Below are 24,530 nucleotides of genomic sequence, written 5' to 3'. Positions count from 1 at the left end.
AGGTTTTATGAATGGAAGTAGCTCTCAGCAGATGGGGGAGGCAGAAGGGAGATGGTTTTCCAGTGGAGTCGGGCCACCTGGCAGCCAGGCTTTCCTCCAACTGCCCCAGCCAAACTCCATGTGGTTCTGCCGGTCAGTGGCCTGTTGGCATGCCAGTGCTGGTGCATTCCTCTCCATGTCCAGCTGCCTGTGTGGTCCTCTGCCGATGTGCTCCTCTCGATGTTCAGCTGCTTCTGTCTCCGCCCTGCAAGGGTCTCGGGTTTTTAGAGGCATAGGATGGGGACATGGCAGGCCAGGACGGTCTTGGGAAATGCAACATTTGGGCATGAAGGCAGGAGTGCCTGACCTCACCTAGGTCCCCGAGGGTGGAGCCCTAGCCAGGGACCACGCCTTTCCTCTCCCCAGCACTTCCCTTCCCCACTTCCGTATCATTTAAAGGGACCGCTCTTCCTTTCCCAGCACTTCCGTATCATTTTCCCCCTCTGAAGAAGCACATCTAACTGCCTTTAGAATATGGATGATGACAGGTCTTAGCTGCATCTTGCTGACAGGGGTCATTGTTTTGGAGGAAAACAGCAGTCAGACTCCTCCCAAAGGCCTAAGGGTTCCTAGCAAAGGTAAGCCATCATCCGAGGCTCTGGTTGCCTGACCGTTTGGAGTTTAATGGTTTCTAAGCGTGAGAGAAAAATAACAAGTTTTATAATGTTAAGTATGCATGGGTTAAACATGTGTATTATACAAAGAAAGGATTTAGTGCCAAAGATTACAGAGACAAGAAGTAAAGTATATTAATAACATTGTACCCTGAGCTGTTTCACCTTGGTGAAAGAAATTAAACCTTGTATAGGAGCAGATAAAGTTTTAGAAGAGAGATAACAGTTCTTGCCATATCTTCAGCAGTTAACAGGTGCACCCTGGGAATACCTGTATCTTCTCTCTCTTTCCCGGGCCTCCCTGTCTCTATTACAAAAGACCGAGGTGGCCACTTTCAGGAGGTCCTCTAACGTACTTTCTGTTCCCAGGGCTCGTTTCTGCAATTTCCTCCTGATGTCAGGAGCTGCCTGAGTAATACATTTGTCCTTTAGGATTAGCTGTCCCTCGACTGAATCAGGAGATAGAGACTTACCAAGTCCTCCCTTAGCCTTTCCAGGAAGGCAGTGGAATTTTTATCAAATCCCTGGTCGATCATGGACAACTTAATATAATTGAGAGGCTTGGTCCCATAAGCCTTCCATTATGCACACCTGAGACTTCCACCTCATCATTGGGATCCCATTTAGGGTCATTCATTGGTCCTGCTTCTCTTCCAGCTGGATAATGTTTGCCTCCTTCCCTGACACTATATGTGATACAAAGGTCATCCCCCAAATCTCTCTGCTACTTGTAGAGCAGCCTGCTTCTCATTGTCTGTTAGGGTCTGATTCAAAAGTAACATAACATCTCTCCAGGAGAGTTCAAATATTTGAGTGAAATCCTGGAAAGCCTCTATATCTCTATCAGGGTCATCTGAAAATGTACCAAGATCTCCCTTAATTTGCCCTAAGTTCTGTAGGGAGGAGGGAATTTGAACCCTACTGGGCCCAAATTCACTGGGCATCTGTTGAAGTGGGGGCAAGAGAGAGACTGGGCTTGTTTAGGGCAAGGATTTTTAGGAGGGGGTAAGTGAGAGGCTGAAACACTATAGGGAAGTAGGGGTGAACCTGGAGGGGCAGGGCTGGAGAGAGCTGGCTCCTCTGCTGGGGGTGCCTCTGGGACTCCTATCTTTACTTCCCTGGGCTTGCCCCTTGCAGCCTACCCTGAGATAGCAAACAGGAGGGCTGGATCATTTCTATACTGTCGGCAAAGGTCTGGATTGCCTTGCAAGTTATAGAAAGCCTGCACATATGGGGTCTCAGACCATCTGTCCTCAGGTCTACAGAAAAGTTCCCCTTTTTCCACTGCAGTATGTACCCATGAAGCAGTGAAACTCTGGAGAATAGGAATTAATCACCCTCACCTACGCCTCCATTTCTTCCTGCTGTTGGCAAACTTTGAGTTCTCTGGGTCTGTTTATGCCATGAAGCATAGCCTCCTTCTTTGGGGTGGAGGGTTCAGTTGGCAGGAATTGGTCGTGCCCATTTACATTGTGCTTGTTGCCTGGCTTTGGACCCACTAAGACCTGGTTTTTCTTTCTAGGACCTCTGCCTGAAGCTTGGAATAGAGTTAGGGACTGACTGAAAAGGCATTTTAAAGGCTGTTTGTATCTATTTGGAGTGTCTCAAATGTGTCCCGTCAAAGTTCTCAGCCAGCAGGCATCATTCCTCTGTTAACTTCCCTATCAGAAACAGAGTTGGGTGTTGCGGGGTGGGGGGCCCTTTCACTTAGAAAAGGAAAAAAGAGAAAAACAGTTTAAGGGGAAAGAGGGGAAGATTCTGGGGGAAGAAAACCTTGCTTAGTGCAAGTGGGAGCCTCTAATGTCTATATCTTTTCCCCAAACCGGGTTGAATTCCATGGCCAGGAGAGAAAAGGTTCCATCGGCTTGGCAGGCTAGAAGCACCCTGTAGGGTCGTGGCTACCATCTCTGCTTTCTCCCACCTCGCTCATCGCTGTTGGGCTTGGCCTTTGACTGCTGTGGGCACGGCTAGGCACCTGTGGGAAAGGATAAGAAGTGTCCTAAGCCATGCATTCCTGCAGCTGTCAAGGCAGTGGCATACATGGCACTTCTAGGAACAGTTGGTCTGATTTGCACCTTTGGCAGCTGATCCAAGTGCTCACCTTACTTAGTAACATTGCTGTACCCTGTAGCAAAACATTATAAAGAAAGAGATAAGAGCCATTTAAAACCTTGTGAAAGAAAAGAGACAAAGTCTGGGGGTTTTGACTTGCCAGTTAGGGCAGAATTTTTATTTTATTTTATTTTATTTATTTTTTTGAGATGGAGTCTCACTCTGTCGCCCAGGCTGGAGTGCAGTGGTGCCATCTCGGCTCACTGCAAGCTTTGCCTTCCGGGTTCACGCCATTCTCCTGCCTCGGCCTCCCGAGTAGCTGGGGCTACAGGCACCCACCACCACGCCCGGCTAATTTTTTGTATTTTTAGTAGATACGGGGTTTCACCGTGTTAGCCAGGATGGTCTCAATCTCCTGACCTCGTGATGCACCTGCCTCGGCCTCCCAAAGTGCTGGGATTACAGGCATGAGCCACCGCGCCTGGACCAGTTAGGGCAGAGTTTTGAAGGGAAACAGAGCCTGTTACCCACAAGAAAGAGAGAGAAGTGGCAGAGTTTCAGAAGGGAGGCGGACCCAACAGTTTCACATTCATTCACACTCACCTTCCAGGATGCCAGGGCCAGGCCCCAGTTGAAACAGGAAAGGTTCCCTCGTCCATTCTCACACGCCCTGCGAGGGGACAAGGGAGCCTTTCCCGTTTCAGTAGGTAGGAGATAAGCTGTCTTCTTTTACTTTTTCCTTCTTCTGCCGCAACTCTTTCCTGCTATTAAGAATTTGAAATCATAGTAATATGCTGTTGTTTTTAGCCCTCTTTCCTGTGCTGTTATATGCTTAAAAGAGATGTCAGGAACAATTATAACGCAATTTATATTTTTAAATAACTGCCCCTGTAAAGTCACTTAATGGGGATCATTTTTTCTCCTGATATTAGACGAAATTTCAGGCAAGCCTCATTGTTTATCTGCTCGCTCTTACAAAATGAAAAGCAAGGGATCTCTTTAGTCCCTTAAAACAGTTACAGTTCTATTGTTAATACCTCCAGTCAAGTGTTATCATCAAAACTCTGAATTGCATTCAACACTGAAGTTACTCCCTTGCTTTGCTTGGATTTCCATCAGAAGAAGGGCATGGTTCATTTATTTTCTTTCCTCAATCAAGTCTTCTACCTCCTACCTCCATCCCACTCCATCCCACCCTATCCATGCATTAGTTAGCCTCAACTTCTGACCCTTCTAGAGTTAGAGCAGAGGAAGAGAGGGCATGTTTAACTCTGCTGCCACCAAAATGGTTGTAGATATTTGCAGATGCTTAAAGATGGCTTTCTTGTGGGTGCATTCACGGGCCCTTTAGAGACTTTCTAGTACTGGGGATCTATGACCTGGCAACTACATTGACACAGGCAAATGCATCTTCTCTGGCTGACCCTTTATGACTCTACTGTTACCCTTTGGTTAGAATTCTACCACTCTTCTAAAAGCCCTCTTAGGCAAGGTCTCTAAGATGGTACCATTCTTTGCCTTTCTTTATGTTAAAATGTAGACTTCTCCACTCAAATGGTGAACTCTCTACCAGGCCTCATTCACTGAGCTTGAGGTGACTCCCCCATCCCCCACCCACCTCTGCTAGACGTGCTTATGTGGTCTAAGACTCCGCTGAGGAAAGTGAGATTAGTTGGTGCCTTTTGTCTTGGGCTCTCAGTTGAAGGTGAGGGCATAGTTCCAGTTTAATATCCTGTAAAGTGTAGCATATACATGTGAAAGAGAACCAAATAATTTTCTAGGTGGGCTTGATATTCATGAGTCTGTTAAGAGCCACTGATGAGCAGGACTCTGGTGTCTGTTCTCCTCAGGCTTGATGTGGGAGGCACTCATCACAAGATATGATGAGTGGGAGGCACTCATCACAAGGTATGATGAGCTCCAAGTGTTCCCAACGGTTCAGTTCTTTCTCATAAGCTCCTATCTCTTTCTTCATCATTGCAAAATAAGAGAATAAAAATTCTTTATTGGCCCAAATAACTGGTTAAGCTAGCCCTGTATTTTGTCTCTGAAGTGAGATTCTGAGGTACTCTGGTGATATCCCCTTAGTATGTAGGAATATTTCCATATGTTCTTTTAATAACCTGAAATGAAACTAATACACATATATAAAAATCAATCATATAATCAAAAGATAGTTATTGCTCACCTCATGTTATGTTCTTTGTTAGGGACTTGAAGGGACTAAAGATTATTCTTTAATATGAGAATACTCAAATATGTGTATGTGAAAAGATACCTAGCAAATGGGCAAGGGACTGGCAAGGAGCCTGGCTTGAGTAGTAGGAGCCTCGGCTTTATGAAAAGTAAGTGAGATTTGTTGAGAAAAATTGTTATTAAAGTTTCACTTCTAAAGCCAAAACTGAAGGGTAAATTGTTCATAGAAGTTTATTCCCAAATTATGATTCAGGGAAGTTATAATAATTTGTGTTTTACCAGGTGCAGTTGCTCACGCCTGTTATCCCAGCACTTTGAGAGGCCAAGGTGGGCGGATACTTGAGGTCAGGAGTTTGAGACCAGCCTGGCTGACATGGTGAAACCCTGTCTTTACTAAAAATACAAAAATTAGCCAGGCTTGGTGGTACACACTTGTAATCCCAGCTACATGGGAGGCTGAGGTGGGAGGATCACTTGAACCTGGGAGGTGGAGGTTGCAGTGAGCTGAGATCGTGCCACTGCACTACAGCCTGGGTGACAGAGTGGGACTCCATCTCAAAAAGAAAATTGCATTTTAATTATACTTGTTTATAACATTTCTGTTTATAAAAACAGAAATTTATGCTTTTAAAGTCTGGGTGCTGTTGTACCCCTGGCACACTATTGCATCCTGACGACAGCATGTGCAAATTGCAGGGAATGTGAAAAAAAATCAATCTTAGGTGTGGAATCTGTTTTTAAAAAGTGATATTTTTTTGATATGTTAAAATCAGAAATAAAATACAATTATCAATTATTATAAATATAAAATTATAAATAAATGGAAAAGATTATAGGTACAGATGATTTCAGAGTAAGTGAGGGCAGTGTAGGTAAGTGTGATCATCAGTGGCCCTGGGGAAGATGTGGACATGCTTCTAGATGAATGAATAATGTTCAGGCAAAAAGCAGTAGAAGAGGGATTCCATTAGATTTGAGTCTTCAAGAATAGTCTCTATTTTATCATTCTTTCGTTTTCACATGTAGCACAGAGCAGGGCACAGTGGGTGACCTTGTTAATAATAAACTATATGTATGCTGGATATAGTCAACTGATTGGTTGAATGCAGTGGAAGGGTCATATTGTAAGTGGCAACTGAGTTTATAAATAGATCTGTGCAAGATGGCAAAGCATAGTGGATACTAAGAAGAGGAGTTTGGACTTTGTGTGGTATGCAGTGAGGTCTTTTGAGTGGAAGATTAGCAAGTTGATAAAGGAGGATTAATCCAGCAGCAGTGTGCATTAGAAGGGAAGAGCAGACTGTCCTACAAATTTCTTCCTTTCTTTCCACCTTGTTGCTCTCAACTTGGGTTCTTATTGCTCCTTGGCAGAACCTCCTGCTCAGACATTTTTGATGGCTCCTCACCATTACAGAATAGTCTGAATTCTTTAGCCTGCTTATCAACGACTTCTAATATCCTATTCCTAAAGATCTCGTTCTCCTGCTCTTCTATGTGAAGTTTCCTCGCTTGAACTCCATTCTCCATCCAGAAAACTGATTTACTCAAATTGGGTCATACTCTTGGTTGCCTTCATGTCTTAGCTTGCGGGGTTTCCATCTTGTCTGCTTATCTGTGCTCATCCCATGCAGTGTGGCATATCAAGTTTATCTTTCTTCAGGAAGTCCTCCTGCCCTGAGAAATAGTCCCTTCTTCTTAAGGTTTGAAGCAATTATTGTTTATCTCTTCCCTTAGCAACTAGCATGTGCCTATGTCATTTTCTATTCGTCTCTTGTTTTATATCACATCCACTTTTGAGATTATACATTTTCAGAAAATACACTTTTCTTGCATTTAAAAAAATTTTCTTGGAGGATTCAATAAATATACGGTGTTCAAGGTGAGGATGGTGAAAATAGAAGGGAAAAGGCAAATAGATGAGTGATTTTGAAGGGAGAATTCACAGAACTTTGTAATTACTGACCTACCTAAATCCTTCTTGGGCTTATTTTTATTTTTATGCTGTACAAACTCTTGAGATAATAGGTTCCATATACATCCATACTCCTGTGCCAGGAAGTTCTTCCTTTTATTTGTCCTAAATTGCCCTTTATACTGATGATCCTATTTAAAGCATAAGGTCTATATGCCTTTTAAAGGTTAGGGCACTGTTTAGCCAGACGCCCAAATATTTATATACTGAGAACTACGTGAGTGTTTTCTGATTAATACCTGTCTTCTTGGGAAAGCTGTGAATAATGTCAACATGAACTACATTATTCCTGCTAAAAATTCATCCATTTAGTTTAACTTGCATGTAACGACATCTGAAAGTCAGGAACTGTTTGCTGAGCACTGTTGCAATACTGTTGCAGCTCATTCATAACGAATGGCAATGAAGTACCTTCAGCATACCAAATGGGAACATCAGCATAAATGGGAAATTTAGGGGCTTCTGGAAACCTTTAATATGTGATGAATATAAAGGGAAAATGCAACGAGTCTCAGGGAAATTCTTGTTTGGAAAAAAAGACACCTTTAGTAATAAAATTGAATTGGGAGTTAAAACTATGGTATTATCCATATGCTTTACATTAATGCCAGTTGAAATTTATCAAAATAGCTGAACAATAAAGAAGGTAGGGATGGAGCTATTAAATAGATCCAGCAAGGGCTGGGGAAAGGCAGAACACCATTCCCTTTTGACCTTTCTGTTTCTTCTTTTTGATTCCTTTTTTTTCTCTCTTGCTACATGACTCTGTTTATGCTTTTTCTTCCCTCTTGAAAACTGCTATTTACCCTGGTCTTTGATCAGCCTTTCCTTTTTTTGTCAAATTGCAGATTCCTTTCCCCACTCCCTCCTCTTTCTTGCTCTCTGAGTCTACCCTTTCTCCACCTCAGATGTTCTGTTCCCTCTCTGTTGTAAGTTACAGATTTCTGCAATGTGAGAGACCTTGAATCATCTAATTAGCCTTCTCTTATAGGTGAGGCTGAAAAGCCCAAAAGAAATTAAGTTACTAGTTCAAGTCACCTGGACCATGAGCAAAAAAGTAGTATGTCTTAGTACTGAAAGAGACTGTATGTTATCTAACACAGAAACACTTTCCAACCATCCTTAAATAGTTAGACTGTTGGAGGATACTTCCAGGGAGGGCAACCCACTTCTTGGTTAGGTGCATTATTACATTATTGGAGAACTGTGAAAGCAAGCTATTCATTAGGTTATGTTCTGCCTCCCTATGGAGAAAACGGCATGCTTATACACCATTTATGGGAATGTAGATTAGTTCAGCCACTATGGAAAGCAGTTTGGCAATTTCTCAATGAACTTAAGACAGAACTACCATTTCACCCAGCAATCCCATTCATTACTGTGTATATATTCAAAAGAAATAAATTGTTCTACCAAAAAGACACATGCGTGTGTATGTTCATTGCAGCACTATTCACAATAGCAAAGACATGGAATCAAACTAGATGCCCATCAATGGTGGAGCGGATAAAGAAAATGTGGTACATACACACTATGGAATACTACGCAGCCATAAAAAGGAACAAAATCATATCTTTTGTAGCAACAGGAGGAGCAGCTGGAGGCCATAATCCTAAGAGAATTAATACAGGAGCAGAAAACCAAATACTGTGTGTTATCACTTATAAGTGGGAGCTAAGCAGTGGATACTCATGGACATGAAGATGGGAACAATAGACACTGGGGACTACTAGAGTGAAGGAAAAAGGGAGGGAGCAAGGACTGAAAAACTATTGGGTACTATGCTTAGTACCTGGGTGACAGGATTAATTGTAATCCAAACCTCAGCATCATGCAATATACCCAGGTAACAGACCTGCACATTCCCCCATGAATCTAAAATAAAAGTTGAAATTACTAAAAACAATTCTGCTTCCCTGTAATTTTCTTCCAGGATTCTGCTTCTGTCCTCCAGAGTTATAGTAAATACGTTCTTTTATGTGCTTGTTCTTTAAATATGTGAAGAAGTAATTAGACTCCGAAGCCTTTCCTTCTCTAGGCCAAACACCTCCAAGTTCTGTTAACGGTACCTCATGTCACACGGTTTACACATTTCTCATCACTTTAGAGGCCTCTCTGGATGATCCCTAGCCAGTATCATCTTTGTAGGACGACAACAAATCAGGCACAATACTTCAAATAATATTTAATCTACACAGACTGTAGAATCATTACCTATCATAATCTGGGAGTTCTATCATTTTAATAATGCTTATCGTGTTGTGCTCATATAGTGTTGGCTTATCCTGAGATTAGGCCCAGCTAAAATCTTCAGGTCTCATCCATTTGAACTGCCAAGAAGGCAGATCTTTCCAGCTCTTCTTCTATTTTTTTTTTTTTTTGAGACAGCGTTTCGCTCTTGTCGCCCAGGCTGTAGTGTAATGGCATGATCTTGGTTCACTGCAACCTCCGCCTCCTGGGTTCAAGTGATTCTCCTGCCTTAGCTTCCCGAGGTAGCTGGGATTACAGGTGACCACCTCCACGCCTGGCTAATTTTTGTATTTTTAGTAGAGATGGGGTTTCACCATGTTGGTTAGGCTGGTCTCAAACTCCTGACCTCAGGTGATTGACCTGCCTCGGGCTCCAAAGTGCTGCGATTACGGGCATGAGCCACTGCGCCTGACCTCTTTCCAGCTCTTCTTATTTGATTATGTAGACGATTATAACATTAATTTGGGTCTTAATAGGTATTCCTATAAAATTTGGTCATTTGGGTTTTGTACCATTTCCTCCAGCAACCTGGGCTCTTTCTAGGCTGCTGATTTCACTCGGGTTCCTGTACTTTACAGTGTATTGACATCATCCTACTGGTGAACAGCCACTTTTGATCAATGTGTAAATTTATGTTTGCTACAATTAAGTATCCATGCTGTTACTGATATCTTCCAGATAAAATATTCAGTGACAGAGTCATGTGCTGCAGAGTGGAATGGAGTGCACCCTGTCTTGTGTCAATTAAAATTCATTTGATTATAAGCCATAGTAGTCAATTGGGAGAACTCTGTCTTATTTCACAAAGCTAAAGGAAGAATGGGATAACCAAACCTTGAAATGGCAATTTGGTGCTAAGTGTTTGTGACGTTTTCTAGAGATTGGTGACTCCCAGCTCCTAGGTCTTTCCATTCTACCTTTCAAAATTCTTGGTGAAAAATCTGATTAATCCAACTTGGGTGTCATTGAGGTCCCTGGAGCTCTCCACTTTTGGAAGTCCCACTTTGCTGTGGCTCATGTAGTCGGAAGTTCAAGGTTTTGTTATGCATACACAGAACCCCTGGGACCCAGCTCCTGCATTCTAGACTTCCCAGTGAAGGGTACATGTTATAAGCTACTCACCCTTAATGATTCCTAAAAAAGACATGGCATAGTATAAAGAGAATGCCAAAGGAATAAAGGGTGTTTACTGGAATATATGAGAATATAGTTTTATTAGTACAGATAAGAGCAAGGTCAGGGCAGTAAGGAGATTTTCTTCAATAGCTACCCAGTGCTGAAGAGCAACCAAGGGAATAGTGAGAGGTTTAATTACATTGCCAAACTTGGTTATACTGTAGGAGTGGCTCTGCCACTATGTTGCTGACCTCATTTGTTCATTCCTTCATCAAATTTTTTTATGTGTTTACTATGTACCAGTCATCGTTCTAGGTGCTAGGGAAAACTTGGTGAATAAGATAGGCATAGTTCTGCCCTGCTGGAGCTTTTTGTAGTGTGTCTATGGCACGATAGACAAGAAAACAAACAGGAAAGATAATTTCAGATAATGATAAGTGTTACAAAGAATACAAAACAAGGTAGTGTGAAGAAGACTGACTGGGGCTGGTGCACAGTCAGGGAAAGCCCTTCTGAGAAGATGACATTTGAGCTGAGCCCTCAGCATGTCAGGAGACATCCAGATCAATAGATGCGGAAGGCTAAGGATATTTGACTTGCGTAGCATTCAAGTTTTTTAGTACCTTTAAATGCCCCCAATAATTCTAGTATTTGCAAGTTAATCATAAAGGCAGCAAGTCTGAGAGCCCAGCCCTAGGTAGATTGCTACTGAGTGGTAAATCTTGATCTGGCTATAGGAATCTAGTGGCTCTGGTGGCTTGACTGAGGCAACAGCTCTTGGAGTTTCTAGTTTGGTATGAGTTGGGGGAGAATAAGTAGACATTTAGGTTCAGTTTCCTGAAGCTTCATTACAAAGAGAGGGGTGTTCTGATTCTCCAATTTCACCTGTGTTGCCCATCATTCTTCCATTGGCTCCCTGCTTAGACATAGGTCCTAGAAGAACTCAGAAATTGCCAGACCTAAATCCCCACGTGATAAATGAGAAACCTGAGAGGGTTAGTGACTTGCCTCAGATTTCACAGCTAGTTAGGTCAGAGCCAGGATTTGACCCCAGGCTTCCTACTCCCCAGTTCGATTTTCTTTCTCCCAGTTCACTATGACTCTGAAGATACAGGAGGTGTTTTCTGAGAGCTCTATTTCAAACATGGGTGAAATCAAAGCTTACATTTATTTTTAAAAGTAATAGTTCCCCAAATTTCTAAATAATATTAATGAAAGATAAAATATTTTATAACAGAATATATTAGTAAAATATATTGTTAAGAACAATTAACAAGTAATACATATTTTATTAAAAAATAAGCAGCTGTGAAATTACTCACAAGAGACCAATTAACCTTATAGTTGTGTGGTGAGAGAAAGTGAGTTATGGAAAGCTGCAGGGAGGAGGTGGTATTTAAGGAACCTGGGTCTTACAGGATGAGTAAGCAGATCCCAGATAGTGGGGTAGGAAGTAGAGGGGAGACATCCCGGGGAGATCAGTGGCAGTGATGGGATTGGGAGCCATGTAGTGGGGCTATTTGGAGGAAGAGGCCAGAGACGAGAGTAAGGTATTTGGGACCAGGCTGTAAAGGGCTTTGTTTGTTTTGCTGAGGATTTTCATCAGTATCCTATATTTAAGAACAATTTATGTAATCTTGGAAATGTTCAACAGTTGCACTAATACAGTAGCCACATGTAGCTACTGAACAATAAAGGGCCTAGTGACTGGTGCAATGAGGAAACTTTAATTTTAATGCATTAAAATGTAAATTTAGACAAACACGGCTAGTGGCTACAATATCAGACAGTGCCACTCTGGAATATGGAGGCCATGGGAGTTTCCAAGTAGATGAGTGATGCAGTCAGGTATGTGTTTAATGAATCTTCATTTGAGGAATCATTAATATGAAGCTGTATCTATGCAATGCTAGGTCAATCAAGTAAGGAAAAAATAAATTCATTGCTTGATTTCTGCATGGACCAGCCTTAGACTGAAAACTACCATCTTAGGATAGAGGATGCTCATAAAACAGGCTTTTCTATTGTGAATGCTCATGGGATCAGAATGAATGCTACTTTAAAACCACTACTCCAGCAATAGTATTAGCAGACTTTATATTATGATATATCGATACAAAGATAATAGTAAATAAAATACTGTTTTATTAAGGCTCCCCTCTTTTCTTAGATTATTAGAATATGTGGTTACATTTCTGTAAGATTGCTGAAATAGCATGTATATATTAAGAATGTAATAATTAAAAAATCCATTTAGGTTCATTTTTCTGTCACTAGTTAAGTTGCAAATGATGTGGCAGCTAACAGGGAAATCTTAAATCTTTCATTAGCACAGGGTGATCTCTAGAGGGACGGTGACTTCAACACACATTTTGGATCTATTCCAAGCTAGGGAGAGTATCTTGCAACATTCCTAAAGACAAAAAGCAATTTGCTTAGCTCCTGATGGGCTAAAGTCTAGCTTGGCTCACTGTGGACAGAACTTGAGCTGCAATTTGGGGCACAGCACCTGCTCCCAGCTCAGGCCACCTTCACTGTGAATCAGCCCCACCTCCTGCTCCGTGAAGTCTGGTTTGGTTTCACAGTTGATCTGGTCCAAGATTTCATAATTGGCCTGAGCCCCTGACCTCCTCTTCTCTAGAGGAGATGTAACCCTAAGGATTGGTCTTGGAATACCTCATCTTACTAGCTCTCTCCTACCTCCCACCACCCCTGGATGGTGCAGGGTTAAGCCAGGAGCCCAAATTCAGATTTGTACCACAAGAAAATTATAAGCACTATGACAAGTTATGCCTTTTGTTGCTTCTCCTTCACGATTTCTTCCAAGGCTAAGGAGATAACCCAGACTTCCCTTGGCAAGCAGCGAGACGGGATACCAAGGCACCCACAAGAGGGCAGCAAATGATTTCTATTCTAGTTTTGCTTCTTTTTAAAAGTCATTTTGCTTCTCTGCCACAGAGCTTCTATTTAGTCAATAAATAAAAATTTGATGCCGATGTGAGGAATGGGACCTGGTTTCATTTCCCTGAGAATCCTTGTTAGTACAGCTTACCGCAGGAGCGTGGCAAGTCCTGGCTGGTGGTTTGGCCCAGGCATGCAGGATAGAAAGGCCTGTGGGAATGGTGCCTTTCTGTCCACTGAGCTTTTAAGGTCTGGGTTTATTCCCAAGGAAAATTGAGCCCTGCATTTAGTCGAGCATTTATATATTTTTTCGTTTCAACGTCCCTTGTTTGTAAAAACCCCTCAGATTGTGCCTCTGACTGAATTATCAAATGCTGGTCAATTGTCAGTTTACCTACCCAGAAGCCTGAACATGGAGAGGACGTCTTGAGGGTAGAGGTCCATGGAGCTGAATGCTGCCCTGTTGATGAAGGATGTGTTCCTACCAAGTGTGGTCTAGACTGAATTGGGATTGGCCTTTACCTGCGATCCTTTGATGACCTCTTCTGTATGTCCTTCTCTCTCATGAAAGAGTCTTCCTCTAGTGTCCCAATTCAAATCAACAAATATTTGTTAAGTACCTCCACTGGCAAGTCACTAGGGAGGTGCCAAAAAGGCACTAATAACTTACTTATTAAATGTATATTCTTAGCTCATTTGTTGACATTTTATGAATCCCCAAAACAACCCTATGAGGTTGGTTTTATTCTCGATTTGAAGATGAAGAAATTGAGACGGTGAGAAGTTAAGCAATTTGTTACTTAGCTAGTCGAGGGGAGGAGCAGGGATTTGAACCCAGGTCTGTCTGACTCCAGGACCCTACTGTGCCATTATATTGGTTTTCTTCCTGGGAAAGCCTTTCGTCTCAAAGACCTTATAATTTACTGCAATGACTTTCCAATTTGGGTACACATCAGAATCACCTAGGGAGCTTTTAAAAATCCCAGTGCCAGGGCCTTGTCCCAGGCCAATTAAATCAGAATGTGTGTGTGTGTGTTTGGGTGAGGGAGGTGTCCCAGCCACTGGCACTTCAAAAACTCCTCAGGTGATTCCTCTGTGCAACCAGAGTTGGGAAGCCGTGCTTTTGTGGATGGAAAGGGATGGGTGATGCGAAGTCCAGGCACCAAAATAAAGAGAGGTGTACATTTGTTTTAGGTGGGATTGCCTATCAGCATTGCTCAGCCCTCTCAAGCAGGCAGCTGAATGTTCCTGTTAAGGAGAGTACACGTGTGCAAGGGAGCTTTCATTTGATAACAGTGATAACAGCTAATTTTTTTGAGTGCTTGCCTCTTGTGACACACAGTTTCAGGTTTGTCCATCTATTTCGACTCGGTTAATCATCACAACAACCTAATACAGTAGATCCTACCTTTTCATCAAGTGTAAGATGCTGTGGGTTCTAAGATGCATCACCTTAGAGCATCTTATGTACAATAAGAAATAAAGAAGAAAACACTACCCACTAATTTTAAGTCACTATAAATTATAATTTGTTTCTTCCCTAGAGATGTTAAGATGTGAGAAAATATGCATGTTAAAGTTAATTAAATATGGTGGTGTTATCTTCACTTATAGATGAGGAAACAGAGGCACAGACAGCTGAAGTTATGTGTCCAAGATTACTTAGCTAGAAAGCATTATATTACGAGCATTTACCATTCATCAATATTCTTCCTTAGCATAATTTTTAATGGCAACATTAAGTTTCACATAAATATACCCCAAGTACTTTAATTACTCCCCTAATTTTGGCTGATTATATCTTGATGTAAGTTTTCATATGTATCTTTTCCAGGGCATTGCCAAACACAGATTGGGTGCTGACTATTTTGCAGCAAATGATTCAAGTAAATTATCTCCACATGCTGTCATGTGAGAAAGATGCTGGGACACCATGGTCCTCTTGTTGACCTTTCTCTTTTGCAGGGCTTTATGTTGAACTCTGAATGGTGGGATGCTGATTGGCTGCACGTTGCTGACTTCATTATCCAGCATCTCTAGTTCATCAGCCTCAGGTTGGTCCACCTTGCACTCACCTAACTGCCCTTGGAGACCTAATGAGCAATGATTGTATAGTTGATCAGGTCGTGGGTGTGTTGCTTTTCCTTTAGCATTGAGAGGTGAGTGGAGGAATATGACCTGATGGGTGGACACACTTAATGATGAGAAACAAATTGCTAGGGCTTTTTGATTCTGGGAGGTCTAACACTCTTCACTGAAAACTCCTGATCCCTCATCAGACATTGGCATGTCTACAGGTAGCCTACACAGGTTCTTGCAGAGTCTTTCCTTCTCTTGAGTGGAGTGACACAGTTGAGGTTCAACATTGATGAAGGTGACATAGTTCACAGGGCAGATTCTCTCAGCTGGCTGAGAGTTGGCTGGTCACACCTGAAAGCAGTAGTCATGTTCACTCTGAAGCAAGTGTAACTGGACCCTGACTTCCCTGTCCTTTATCAGTCATCCTCTTTTAGTAAGGGTTAGAGCGTTTATTCCACATGCACTGGGACTGCAGCAGGCACAGCAATAGACTGAAGGTTGACCATCTGGAAGTGTTGGTTGTTTTCTTTCACATAAGATAGATTTCTGATAGGTAGGCTGATCTTCTGGAGATCCCAAGGTCATTTCTGACTTACCAGAAGTATATTACTTCAACACATTATTTATTGATGTGTAATGAAGTTCCCAGAGCTTAGGGGATTAAAAGAAGAACCATTCTATCATTTCTCATTGGTTTTATAGGTTGACTGGGCTCAGCAGTGTAGTTCTGCTTAGTTGCTTGGAATCTCTCACGTGGCTGCAACCAAATGGTGAGTGGAACTGGAGTTGTCTGAAGGCTGGACTGGGATGCTAGGAGGGCTGCACCTCTCTCCTTCTCCATGTAGCTACTGGCCTTTCTTCTCCATGGGGTCTCTCCACCAAGGGTGTCAGATTATCCAAATGGCAGCTCAAGGCTCTCAAAAGAGCAAAGGGGAAGTTGCCAGACATTCTTAAGACGTAGGCCTGGAACTGGCACATTGTCACTTTTATTCATTAGGGCGTCACAGCAACAGCCTAGATTCACAGAGAGAGTTAATAAACTACATTTTTATGGGGAGAGTGACAGAATTTGTGGCCAGCTCTACTCTACCATGCACTGTATGTTCACACATTGATTGGTCATATTGCTGAAAGCAGGCTAAGAGATCTCACCCCAAGGGTTCTAGGGAATGCAACCGCTTCCTTACTGTTCCTTTGGTAAAAGTGCTGAATGGGTCTTGCATGCATTGGCCAAAATTTTCTTAGGAGGAAACCAGAAAGCATAGTGGACTGAAGAGGGTGCATGGTGGTCTTTCTGCTTTGAGCATTGGCCATCTAATCCAAGTATAGAAAGTAGAGTGAGGCACTTTTCCAAATAAAAAATGAGTTTTTACCTAAATAGCTCTAATTTGTTTGTTGTCACATCTTGGTCTTGCCTAGTTTTGGTTGGTGAAGGTCTTCTCTCAGTTGTTGGTGCCCTTGGAGTGCTCACAGTAGAGCCTGCTGTTGGGATGAATGGCAAGAGACAGTCTAGACTGCATTTCCTGTCCTACATCTTAGCTGCCTTTGTAACCATTGCACCTGCCACAGTGCCTGGCACAGAATAGACAAGGAATTCATGTGGTTTGAGCTGAACTTCAAGTGTAATGAAGAAGACAGGGCAAACCTGGGTAAGCACAGATAATGAAAAGCACAAAAGAAAATAAAAGTAACATCTTCCTACACACAGCTTCATATACTGTGGGAGATGGGACACAATAGCAATGGGGGAAAGACTTGTGACTGAAATCATGACAAACTCACTAAGAAAAACTTTAGGATGTTAATAAAAGAAAAGGGAGGGCTCAGGGGGCCAGGTGGAAAGGGGCTCAGGAAGAAGAAGAATGTAACGATGTGGCAGCTTCTCAAACTTCTATGTGCAAGAAAATACCATAGGGATCCTGATAAAATGTAGATTCTTTTTTTTTTTTTTTGAGCTGGAGTCTTGGCTCCATTGCACAGGCTGGAGTGCAGTGGTGCGATCTTGACTCACCACAACCTCTGCCTCCCAGGTTCAAGTGATTCTCCTGCCTCAGCCTCTTAAGTAGCTGGGACTACAGGCACCCACCATCACAGCCAGCTAATTTTTGTATTTTTAGTTGAGATGGGGTTTCACCATGTAGGCCGGGCTGGTCTCGAACTCCTGACCTCATGATCCGCCCGCCTCGGCTTCTCAAAGAGCTGGGATTATAGATGTGAGCCACCGCACCTGGCCAAAATGCAGATTCTTATTTGGTAGTTCAGGGTGGGTTCTGAGAGTCTGCATTTCTAACACACTCCCAGGTATTTTAGGTGCTCCCTATCTGAGAAGGATCTAGTAGAAAGGAGAAAAATCAGACAAGTTTTTTGGGTGGAGAAAAGTAGGTGAAGCTTGGAGATGGTGTTCCAGGGCACTGCTAATGGAATCAGGTTTCTCTGGACAGCTCTTACTTTAGGAACATCTCTCCTGTAGGGATATGGTAGCGTATGAGGCAATACCCTTCCAGAAGGCAGGAATGTGGGAGTGAATGAGAGACAAGTGTCCCATATTTTTATCTATTCATTTTGTACAATTTCAGCAAGTTGAATTCAGATGTTCTCTTAAATATTCCCCACTTAACACTCTGCTTCTCCTAGTGCATTGGGATTCTATTTCTCTAGGATCTGCCTTAAAATGGTGTCAGAGATTCATTTCTGAGGGAAATAGGGAATCTACTAATTTTTGAAACCACTTTGAGATTATAAACAAATGTTACAATAGTTCAAAATTAATTTGAAGACCAAAATGGTGTTTGAATGCCTTCAATAGTCAACAAAGATGAGAAATACTTGAAAAATCTATTAAAATCAATTTCCCATTTATGGCTATTATTTATTTCCATTTTTCTTACAAGCATAACTTTCATTTTTCCAGTTTAATATGGCAAACATTCTAAGTTGTGTGGGTTACTTCCACTTCTAAGAATATTCTTCTAGTCTAGTCCTCCCAGTAAAATCCTATTCATCCTAGGAGCCTGTGATACTCAGTCGTGGAGGGGGAGATTATGCCCAAGAAACCATTGACCTCTACTGTAGCTAAATGGAGCTCCATGTCTCCATTCCATCTGAAACAGATAGGCCCCATGACCACCATTACTTCCATGGTGAGAGGTGTGTACAGACTGTAATGGGAGGTTAACACCCCAGCAGATTTATGACCCCAGCCAGCCCCAGTCACGGTTCAGATAGGCAGTATCTCCTCTTATCACATCCCTTTCATCATAATATGAAAGATAGCAGTCAGGTCCAAATAAATGATACAATTTGAGTTCAATTGGTGATTTTTTTTTTGTTTCATAGTAGTTATTTCAAGTGTATACTCCCAAGCTCTATGAAATGTGGTGTCGTGTCTTTTCTGTATAGGAACTGTTGATTTGTAACACTCATTTTCCAGATAATTGTCTTCCTTGGTCTTGTATTGCTGCAAACCACTCCCTGGAAATCTAATATTGTATCTTCTTCTTTTTCTTCTTTTAAAGTGGTCTAGCTTAGATAAGAAAACTTGATTTCAGATTCTTATCCAAAGCCTATGCAAACCACTTTGGTTTGAAAATTGGTCTGTAAATCTTACAGGGTCCAGGATTTTCTTGGGCACTTACTTGGTTTTAGGTGGATCAGAAATATTGATACGGTCTGGCCTTAGAATTACAACATTGCTCTCTGAAGCCAGCCTGTAATTGCAACTACTAGAATGTATTATGAAATCAAAAGGAGAGCTACTGGATGTTTTGGACTCTCCAAAGAACTTGTTTCATTTCAATTTGAGGTTAAAGTTCAGTTCTCTTTGACCGTGAAGCTTAGTTTATCCTCTGAGGCTCACACAGCCTTGTTAAGAGAGAGTTTACCTGTTCTCCGGGGGCCACAGCTGAAGGCAGCCAGATGCGGGTATTGCTGCATCTGTTTTGTGTAATGAAGTTGAGCTGTGTGTGATATGTGTGGTAGCTAGTTATAGAGAAAGCAACAATAATATACAGGGTGCTGATTTGCATGAGTTGTCCGGGGAGAGGGCAATTGTAACTGCTCCTGTTTATTTTATGACTACTGTGTGCAGGGCATTGTGCACTCATCATACCATTTAATTCCCTCAGCAGCCCTGCAATATAGGTGTTATCATTCTGATTTCCCAGTGGAGGAAACCTAGGCTCAAAGAAGAGAGGTCTTTAACTTTCTGCCAGGATGACAATGGGAGAAGCTGTCAATACAACTAGCATTAACAGTGCCCCGAAATTAATTGGATAGGTCTCCATCCTCAACCTCATCCATCTATTTAGCTTATTGTCCTGTCCCCCAATCCTACCTTTCCCCTTTGAGAATCCAGGAAAGGAGAGAGGGGTGGAAGAAGGAGAGGCAGAAAAAGAGGATGACGTTAATAGTTCGAGCTAGGAAAAGGACTGAGCAGACTCAGAAGGAGGCAGCAAATGGAGTAAAGTTGTCCCATCTTAGTCATCCAGGCTCCGACACACATGAGCAGTTTTTCATAGGAGACATGAGTGGCCTGGCCAAATTCGTCTTTGGCTGTTTGAGTAGCATTGAGGGCAGGGCGGCAAAGTGGGTCCCTGAGCTGAGCTCTTTTTGGCATCATTGCCAGTATCAGTGGTGCTGTGGTGGGGAGGATGCGGGAATCTTCCATTAGTGTAGGGGGTGCTCTCCTATTCTTTAAAGGTTCATTAACATTCAGAGCTAAGATGGTTTCCTTCCCTCCTTTTTTAGTACTGGAGCCAGACTTTCGGGGAAGCATTTCTTTTACTTTGTTAGACCTACATTCTGCCTCAGGGGTGAGGATGCTGCTGTAAGCAGCTTCACAAAGCTATGGGATGAGGCACCACAAAGCCTGGTTCTGGAAAGCCCAAGCCTTCCTTATGGAATCCTCTATAGTGACTCTGGTTTGCAAGGCAGCTTGTCGTCCTTCTTTGAAACTGGGTTTATTTGCTAAGCAAAGGCAGCACCATCACATCTTGCTGATGCTCCGAGCAAACATCAGTAGCAAATGATCCTCTTAAACAAGTGCAAGTGGCTGGAGGCAATGCTGGGGGCTAAAAATACAGAATGGACTAAAACCAAAAACAACCGCTCAGCCTCAATGCCACCGAGCATCAGAGGGCCCCTTCAGAATACTGATGCGAGGAAGGCTCCTTAGAATGGGCAGCTGAAGGAGCAGGAGAAGGGACTTCTTTCCATGTGGGCAAACTGCTCACATTCTAGGGCACAGAGTCAATGACTTCAGCTCTCCTCTTTGTTTAGCTGGAGAGAGGCTCAGCCACTGAGCCTGACTTGATGAGGGAATAAGAGATCTGGACCTGCGCTGAAAAGGGGAGTACTCTCTGCACCCTCTGGCTCCTTTATTCCAGCAAGCAATATTCCCGTGGGCTCAATGGGCTATTTCCCTTTCTTCCCAATGGATGGCAGAAATCCTTACTCTTGGTGTGAAATGGTCTATGTTTTGATTTTGGAAAAGGAAACCTTGGATGTTTTTCACGTAATCTTTGTTCAGTCTTAGCATTCCTGTCAGTAGTTTATTCTAAATCACAGGAATTCACTTTTGTGACAGAAGCCTGGGACGGGGGTCTTTGCATGGAAGGGAAGTCAGGGAGTGTTTATGGCTGGTGCCACTGGGTTACTAGTATGCTATGTTACTAGTGTAATTGGGGCTCGTAGAAGTAAGACCACATGAGGATTCAAGCTTCTCAACCACAGAGCTATGGCAGAGTGGCTGTGTTTTTAGATGACTTGTAATAGTCCATGGGATTTGCTGTTTCTACTTTTCTTGGAATCCCATTTCACTTCCCATTTCTCTTCTCTGGAGTCATTAGGATCCTGTTTGCTTCCCAGGTTGTCTGGTTTTCAGCCTTTGTTTTTTCTTCTCCCAAAGGCTGTATCTTGCTGGACAAACCTGCAGTTCTCAGTTCTGTCCTGGGCTTGAGGATTAATCCTGCCTCCAGGCAGGGGGAGATTTACAGGAGTTTCAGGTCCCAGCAGCAAGCAGTCTTTGGTGCTAATTCTGATTCCTGAAGCTGTATGCTGTTCATGAGATATCTTGCTCTATGCCTTAGGTCTGAGAATTGAGCTTTTGTCTAGGACTAAAGACCCATTCATTGTTGTTTTCTCCTTGCAGAAAAATATCCATTTGTTGTTGTTATTTTCTTCTTAGTTTTTATGTTATTTGCCTGTGTATAAATTATTGTTTCAACAATCTTCCATTTATTTTGGTAGTTCTGTCTGTTCTCTCTCCTTGAATACCTTCCTCCACCTGCTGATGGATCTCTCTGATACTGCCTGCCTGTTGGGGCTGCTGAGTTTCTCCTGCATCCTTCATTCCCCTTTACAGATAACTTAATATCTCATATCTCTTTTTGGATTCTGAATAGGAGACACATTCATTTACCCATCCATCCAGAAGTTACTGAGTCCCCCCTGTGTGCCAGGCATTATCTTCTGTGACTATACTCTTTAGAGATCATGTTGCACCTGACAGCTCCAGCGCATACAACCATGTCTATCCTTCAGCGCCACTGAGTGGGTCCAAGAATGGAACATTCTACCCCAGCGTCAGCCCCTTCCAACTTCTTTGCCTCGCTTTACTTTACTGAGATTTCTCATTTGCCTGCATGTGACAGGATCTTCGACTTTTTCATTTTTTCTTTTATGACTCTGGTCACCATTATGGAAAAATTTAGTTTAACATTTTAAACTCATTATTATTAACTTCATGATATTTCTTGAACTTCATTTATTAAGATTCATGACCTGGTGAATGTAAACATGATTCTATTGTCTCAGGTACATTCAAATTTCTTTAAGTTGCACAATTAGTTCATATTAACTCCACTCCTACCTTTGTCTTAATAAGTTTGAATGTTGTGTCCATCTGAGAAATGTTGTATCACTTTGTCAAAATCTCTCATATTTTAAAGTTTCTTATGAATGGATAAACAAGGTCAAAAAGAATAAATGTCTTGCCCAACTCAAACAACCTCAGAAACTGACAAAACTAGAGAGAAAACCATTCAGTGCTCTTTTTTCAGACTACTCAATAGGTATTATTTTTCAGTTTTCCAAATAAATTGCTTAAAATTGTTTTCTTTGAAGCAGTGGGTTTGTTATGCAAAACAGTAAAGTGGTAGAAAAAAGTTAAAAAATTAAGAAGACCTAAAATTATCTGGTTTAAGGGAGTATAGAAAGACATAATAGTCTAAAAACATGCAAAGTAGTTTTTACTTAAAAAATAATGGCATGTATAATAAGTCAGTCCAATTGCAAGTGCTAAATGCAAAATTAAGTGCTAAAGTCAGTGAACTGGTAGAATACCATAATTTCTCAAGAGCTAGAGATTGTTACTCTTTGAGGAAGATTGTTGGAATATGGGTGACTTCTGTAGATGGTCAGAGGTCCCTGAATTAGGGTGGAGACATTTAAAGACAAGCAGATCCCGCTGGAATCCTGGATCCTTTCCATTTAAGCTTTCAGTCAGAGTGTTGTGAATGAGCACTTGAATAGTTAGGTCCTCTGGGCAAAGTCCTTAGATGTGACGGCTGAAAGCCAGTCTTATTATTTCCACAGTCCTCCTTCTGTCTCTTAACTTTATAACAATTCCCTTGATTCCCAAATGAAATGTTTCTGTCCTGTCAGAGTCTTTGATCTGGCATGTCAGTGTCACATCACATTGCGTCACCTGCTCTCCTCTCTTCTTGCTGTATCATCTTACTCTGTTTCTTCTGAACGGCATGCCCCTTCACATTTGGATCACTATGTTTGAAAGCGCTGTCTCGACATTTTCCCTATTGTATCATCTGTCTTGTGCTCCCACTCTCTGTTGGAAATGAGAATGCACAGTTAAAAGAACCCTAAATATTGTAGTTAACAAGATAGGACGGAAACCTTCTTATGTGTGCCATGCGTTGGAATACATTTGAAGAGACACTCTTAAAACAAAGCACTTCTCTTTAAAGTGTTGCATATGCATTCATTTAAAGTAGTTACATATACAGTTTAGAAAACTCTAAATTCTATATAGACTGACTGTTTTGCTTTAAAAACAATTGTTTAGCTAAGATCTACCTGTTAAGTTATACAGTTTTCTCTGTTCTGTATTACAGCATGATATATATTATTATAGAGTAGTATTATAGTATGTTATATGTTAAGTATAATTACAGTCATCTGAACGCTTGTCAAATTTATAATAGGTTTTACTTATTAAGCACATACTATGTGGAACAGTGGTTTTTAAACTTGGGTGCTACACCTCAGAATCACCTAGGGATATTCAAAGAAATCCCAATACTCAGGCCACACCCCAGATCAATTTAATGAGACTCTCTGGGGGTGGAACTGAATCATCAGTATTTCTTAAAGTTCCTCAGATAATTCAAAGGTCTAGTCAAGTTTCAGAACCAGTGATATATATAGCTTTGTTACTGATAGCTTGGTCTGTGTACCAGCAGTATTGGTATCACCTGAGAGCTTATTGGAACTCTCGTGCCCCATCCCAGTCTTACTGTATCAGAGCCTGATTTTTATCAATATCGCGAGATGTTTTCTTTTTCTTTCTTTTTTTTTTGAGATGGAGTTTTACTCTTGTTGCCCAGGCTGGAGTGCAGTGGCGCGATCTTGGCTCATCACAACCTCCGCCTCCTGGGTTCAAGTGATTCTCTTGCTTCAGCCTCCCGAGAAGCTGGGATTACAGGCATGCGCCACACCATGCCTGGCTAATTTTGTATTTTTAGTAGAGACAGGGTTTCTCCATGTTGGTCAGGCTGGTCTCAAACTTCGGACCTCAGGTGATCCGCCCGCCTTGGCCTCCCAAAGTGCTGGGATTACAGGCGAAAGCCACCGCGCCCGGCCCAAGATGTTTTCATACGCACTTTAAGGTTTCAGGAGCACTGATGGACTCTGAAGGGCACACTGCTAAGCATTTTAAAGTCATTCGTTTATGAACAATTTATTAAGCTCCCACAATGTGCTGGACACTGTGCAAGGCTTAAAGTTATCACTACCCAGCAAAGAGGTATTTCAGCATTATTTAAATTGGGAATTAATCCTCCCAATTAAAGCTTGGGCAGATTAAATAGCTCAAAACAGGCCCAGTCATGATTTGAACTCTGGTCTCTGGTACTCCCCATAGCACCACACTGCTTCTAAGTATAGATTTTTTATATTTTCTATAGTAAACCAAATTGACAATAATTCCTAAACTTTTACCCTATTAATAAAACCTTTGAATCTATCTATCAAGAAAAGCAATAAATGCAAGATTGCCTGATAAAACATAGTTCTTG

At 41.9% G+C, this 24,530-nt stretch overlaps 1 long non-coding RNA gene across 1 annotated transcript; it reads left to right on the top strand.

The window, feature by feature from the left end:
• Positions 1–554: 554 nt before the first annotated feature.
• Positions 555–15,997, top strand: LOC131381750 (uncharacterized). The gene is made up of 3 exons (XR_009210661.1): positions 555–617; positions 15,106–15,194; positions 15,922–15,997. It is a non-coding gene; the product is annotated as an uncharacterized LOC131381750 (long non-coding RNA).
• Positions 15,998–24,530: the final 8,533 nt, after the last annotated feature.

The sequence above is a fragment of the Hylobates moloch genome, unplaced genomic scaffold (genome assembly GCF_009828535.3).
Source record: "Hylobates moloch isolate HMO894 unplaced genomic scaffold, HMol_V3 SCAFFOLD_2, whole genome shotgun sequence".
NCBI classification, from domain to species: Eukaryota; Metazoa; Chordata; class Mammalia; order Primates; family Hylobatidae; genus Hylobates; species Hylobates moloch.
This window is presented reverse-complemented; position numbering and strand designations above follow the sequence as displayed.